Here is a 6,237-nt window from a genome sequence, read left to right on the forward strand (position 1 = left end):
CACCAACCTTTTTGACTCGCTACTTTGCTCCGTTTTCAATCATGAGTTGCAATAGCCATGCTGAAATCACCGACCCGCCTCACAATTAAGGAGCTTATTAGGAAAATAACTAGTTATAATTAAGAATGAAAAATATTCAGGATACAGGTCTTAGATCAGAATAGCCTCCTCTCAGTTGCCACAGGCATGCCACTCTATGGTCCCACCTGACCCCACAGGCTTCTTTCTGTCTTGCAAATATTCCAAAGCTCTTCTCATCCTGCCAATAAATTCCTAAAGGAAGGCCACTCCAGCAGGAAGTATTGAGCCTAAAGTACAGCAAACCTAGGCCCCAAACCACGGTAAGTGCACAGCAGAGGCAGCCCACTCTGCCAGCCAGACTCCCACCCAAAGGCAACCAGCATCCCACTGCTGGGTCTCTGGCCACTCTCCTGGCTCTGCTGCCCCTGCTACTGCTGGTGCATGGCTGCTGCTGCCGCTGCTGCCGCTGCTGCTGCTTGCCATTCTGGTGTCACCGCACTCTGTCTCCTAGATCCAGAAATTTCCACGCTAGGATCTCACGTCCAAAGGACGAGTTCTTTGTCCTCCTTCCTGCTCTGGGATGGCTCATTTTAAGCCTACTATGATGACAAATCCAGCCAAGCACCCCGTTAGGGTACCATATACCTTATTTGCTTGGCTTCATCCCCACAAGGGATCATGGACCCTATTTACACTGCTGCCAAGATACCCAATCCCCTTTGGGAGTGACAAGCTCCTCATATTTGCATAGTTCTATCCAGTCATTTGGTGGCACAGTGGGTTAAGGCCTGGACTGTCAAGTGTGGGTCGGCAGTTCAAACCTATCAGTCATTTCCTGGAAGAAAGAGGAAGCCATCTGCTTCTGGAAAGGTGTGCAGTCGTAGAAGCCCTGTGCACCGGCTCTACTCTGTCCTGTAGTTGCTGTGAGTCAGATTGCACGGAATGGCGGTGGGTGGGATTTGGAGAAGGTAGTCTCGAAGTTGTTAGGTTTCTATAGCCCTGGAGGAGGTTAGCCCAGCATCTCTCACAGGCACAAATTGTTAAGTGCGAGATTGCACACCCAAAGGCTGGCTGTTTGTAATCCACTCAAAGGTGCCTCGTAATAAAGACCTAGCAAGCTACTTCCAAAAGATCCGAGTCATTGAAAACCTTGTGGAGCACAGTTTTGCGCCCCACACATGGCATGCCAGGAGTCAGAAATGACTTGGCAACAGCTGGTTTGGTTTCTGTTTCTTTTTAGGAGGTGGTGATACCCTAGTCGTAACCACTCTGATATCCTATTTAGCAATCATTATTTGCTGATGGACCAGAACTATCTCTAGTCCTTCATTACTGTTAGAACTAGCATTTACATTTATTCCCTGCCACTTCCCTTTTAACTTTAAAAGGGATAAACATTTTGTTTGTTTGTTTTGACCCATGTTATCAAATCTGCTTGAGAATTGTGAGTAAATAGCAAATTCTTAATTCTTTTTTTTTTTTTTAGATGTGTGACTCAGACATGAATGAATAGGTTATTTCTGGCTTTGTTATCATCCAGTCCCCACAGTTGAAGGAAAACTAAAATAGTAACAAGACCTTTTGAGCTCCAAACAGTACCAGGATGATTCACTCTCGGGTGTCTGGCTGGAATTTCTTGTGCTGTTGCACTTTTCAGAGCCCTCAGGAGAAGAGGCTGCTTCGGACTGCCCCCGTCCTGCCCCACGTCCCGCTCTCTAGGCTGCATCCAAAGCATGAGTCCAGTTGCCTGTTCGGGCTTTGCTCCTGCCCCAGCAAGCACCTGCCTGTCTCTCCTGGAGCTGCTGAGAGGCTTGGTGTCTCTTAGCACCAGTTTCCTAGTGTTGCTGTAACACAAATAGCACAAGTACGTAGCCTTCAAGAAAGAACTTCATTTTTCTTCTCCACAGTTCCCAAACCAAACTCACTGCCATCGAGAATGCAGACTCAAAGCAAACCTATAGGCTAGGGTAGAACTGCCCTTGTGAGATCAGGAGGCGATAAATTCAAGTTCAGGGTATGGTTCTTGGGGGTTCCTTCTTGGTTTATTTCTGTTTCTGATGACTGTTGGCAATCCATGGAGACCCCAGGCTTGTTGATTCATCTCTACACTCAGTTAATCTGTCTCCCCACTCCCCAGAGTCTGTGTCTAATCTGTTCTCTTTTTAAGGCTCAGAAGTGATTAAATTTAGGAAAAACCTTACACTGCTCTGGCCTCCTTAGATAACAAGAAGGCCCTGGTTCCGAACAGGATTACATCCGTGGGTGTAGAAGTTAGGATTCCAGTGCACATTTTGCGGGGGACACAACTTAATCTACAATATGGAAGAGTCTTCCCCGGTAGACGTACAAGATATCAGCATTATGGGATGTGATGAGCCTCTTCCAGACATCTGTCCTTTCCAGCTCCAATCCACTGCCATGTTACTGAATGTGTGTGTGTGTGTGTGTGTGTGCATGCGCTTGAGCTAGGTTATCTTTGTGAAAGGAGTTGTCTTGAAAAGGTCTCTCCTACTCAGAGTTCAGAGAATCAACTTCATCCCATTCACAGATTTATCCCTTTGCCAGATAGCTTGACAGTCGGATTCTTCCTACCCCACCCTTTATCCAGAGAAGTTGGTCTTGCCTTAGCGTGCAATGACCCGTGCCTGTCTCTGCAGCATCTGTACTTAGTATTCCTAGACTGGTTTACTTTGGGGCTCCTTCACCAATGTGTAGAGGTGTACACTATCCCTTCCTGCCCTGCCCTGCTCTCCTGAAAGTCTCCATGAACACGCCCACACACATATTTCCCAAGAACTAATCATGACTTTCAGGGACATTGCAAGTCAAGTTTTGAAATAAACATTTTTTTTCATGAAGGAAATAAACATGCTCCTACACAAATATGTTTCGTACACAGATTTGCTTCCTAAACAGCCTGCAGATATGCAAATAAGCCCATAGCATAGACAAATAAGTGTTTATACAGGATCATTTGTCAATTTATTCATGGAATCTTTACTTTATCTTTGGATAATGGGGCGAGGGAAACCCGTTAAAGTGATTTTTTTTACTAAGGAGAGGTCGGAACTCAAAGATAAATGAAAGGTGTTACGTCTTGGGGGTGGGGGGTGTCCTTGTCCATAAATACAGTCTAATGAAGTCTTTGTGATGCCCAGCCTGGGAAGTTTTAAAGATGGCAATTTTCCGGTCTCATTTCTTATTTGTCAAGATTTAAAAAGCAATGTCAGACTCTAGTCTTGGCTAGTTCACACCCTTCTATGATTCATTCATCAAGTATTTAATCAGCTGATAGTGTCACCAGCCTGGCGTTGGGGTGTGACGGTGAGCAGCAATGACACAGTTTCTTCCTTGGTCAAGATTATAGACAAGCAAGCACAGAGAAAGTCCATTACTACAATAGCAGATGAACCCACCTCATACTCTGAGATCCCAATGTATAAGCAAGGTAGGAATCAAGTATGGATGTAGACCAACAATAACCAGTTAGCTTGTCCATAGAGACAGTCTAATATAGTCTTATTACAAATCCATCCAGGGCAGTTTTAATTCTCCTGTAGTGAACACGAGCTCCCAATTGATGAGCAAGGCTCATAGTTTTAATAAATATACGTGTTGCTTTTATCCTCAGATTTTAACCGGGATTTCCCTTAGAAAAGACATGAACGTAAGACTCTTTCTGTGCTTAACCAGTATAGTCTATTGCAAGAAATTTATTGCTAAAAACCTCAAGTTCACAAAGCATTAATTTATTAGCTTGTGCAAATGGGGGAAGGAACCTGATAGCTGAGTTTTAAATGAGGATCTATTATTGGCCAAGAACTTTAACATATGTTTTATTTCATACATTTCATCTTTCCTCAACTCTAAAGGTCACTAGAAGCCTGTGTTACTTATGATATATATTGTGTAACAGATAACCTGTCATAAAGGTTTTTGTTTTTTTTAAATATTTTTTAATTTTTTAATCATTTTATTAGGGGCTCATACAACTCCTATCACAATCCATACATACATCAATTGTGTAAAGCACATTTGTACATTCATTGCCCTCATCATTCTCAAAACATTTGCTCTCCACTTAAGCCTCTGACATCAGCTCCTCATTTTCCCCCCTTCCTCCCCGCTCCCCTCTCCCTCATGAACACTTGATAATTTATAAATTATTATTTTTTCATATCTTTCACCGTCCGACATCTCCCCTCACCCACTTTTCTGTTGTCCATCCTCCAGGGAGGAGGTTATATGTAGATCCTTGTAATCAGTTCCCCTTTCTACCCCACCTTCGCTCCACCCTCCCGGTATGGCCACTCTCACCACTGGTCCTGAAGGAATCATCTGCCCTGGATTCCCTGTGTTTCCAGTTCTTATCTGTACCAGTGTATATCCTCTGGTCTAGCCAGATTTGTAGGGTAGAACTGAGATCATGATAGTGGGCAGGGGGAGGAAGCATTTAGGAACTAGAGGAAGGTTGTATGTTTAATCGTTGCTACACTGCACCCTGACTGGGTCATCTCCTCCCCGCAGCCCTTCTGTAAGGGGATGTCCAATGGCCTGCAGATGGGCTTTGGGTCTCCACTCTGCACTCCCCCTCATTCACCGTGATATGATTTTTTGTTCTGATGATGCCTGATACCTGATCCCTTCAACACAGGCTGATCGCACAGGCTGGTGTGCTTCTTCCATGTGGGCTTTGTTGCTTCTGAGCTAGATGGCCGCTGGTTTGCCTGTCAAAAAGTTTTTAAAAGACTTTTCTTATTTCTTCAAGGTAACTGTTGAGCAAAAATCACCTAGAACTGATACTGTGGCTTCATAACCCTGGACGCTCTTGATCTTGTGACTTTATACACATGTCACGTGATCCGGAGGCCTGCTCCAAGTCTAGCACTTACACCTTCTTTCCAGAAGAATGACAAAGATAGGAAACACGTGACACTCTCCGACTTCTCTTCTATCTCATGTCCTTCGTAGATATCACTCTTCAATCACACTCATCTTTCCTGAGCTCAGATGTGACTAAAACTTCCTTCTCAATGGAAGGCTGTTGGTATCTTCACCAGGTGAGGGGCATAGTACAAAGATTGAAATCTATTTGTCATTCTTAGACCAACTGATCTCTAAGATCCATTAAGGATGACCAATTCAGTTCCGTTTGCCCAGTCTTTCCTTGGTGTCAGCAAGGAAAGTGTCAGGTCCTAGAACCCCACATGTCCAGGCAAACTGAGATGACTGGCCACTCACTGAGATGGCTGGCTCATTCCATCTTGACCCATCTAGAATTCACTCTTGATTTTTAAAGTCTGCGGAATATCCTTGAAATCTCAATAGTTTGACATTCTGATTGTGTCTTCTCCCTTGTCTCTGTTCTTGTGCTAGTAGTGGTACATAGCCACACTCTTTCCATGGACTCACGGTGTAGAGTGTACTACTTCACCTTTTGACCTGAACTAGGTGTCTTGCTTTAACAAATGGGATGTTAGTTGATGTGAGAAAATGTTCAAAATACACTTGTATAATTGGGGAGGGGGGCAGTGGCGATTGAGTGGTGGAATTCTTGCCTTCCAAGCAGATGGCACTGGTCCAGTTCCGGGCCAATACACCTTATGAGTAACCACGACCCTTCTATCAGTGGAAGCTTATGTTGACGCTGAGAAGGCTTCAGCAGAATTTTCAGACTCAATGGACTAAGAAGAAAGATATAGCAATTTAGTTCCAATAATCAGCCCATCAGCTGATCATGAACATGATGCAAGATGGAGCAATATTTCTATCTGATGTGTATGGGGTCACTGTGAGTCAGAGGCTGACTCAATGGTAGCTGTCAACAGCTGGACTTATTTTGAAACAGACGATGAATCAATTAGAGACTATTAAGATTTTAAAATAAATATAAATTTATTTTATTTTATAATTTTTGTATGATTTGTTTTCTTATTACTTGCTTTCGTTTCCTTAGCATTGAAATTAAAGCAAATTATTAGCTTGTGAGTTAAGCCAGAGAATAGAAATATTAAAGATGAATGTGGCAGTGTGATTTTATGTCAACTTGGAAATATATGATCAGGTCACAGCTTGATAATATCTCCTGGGGGTGTGGCCTTCTTTTAAGCAGGGAAACTTAGAACCTTCCTCTCTTTCTGCCACTTTGCCTTCCTATCTGCCAGAACTTCACCTGTTGGGAGGAACTGACCCGTGTAGACCACCCGACCTCTGCAC

This window comes from Echinops telfairi, unplaced genomic scaffold (assembly GCF_000313985.2).
Source record: "Echinops telfairi isolate 266 unplaced genomic scaffold, ASM31398v2 ScPeMD7_31;HRSCAF=116, whole genome shotgun sequence".
Lineage (NCBI taxonomy): Eukaryota > Metazoa > Chordata > Mammalia > Afrosoricida > Tenrecidae > Echinops > Echinops telfairi.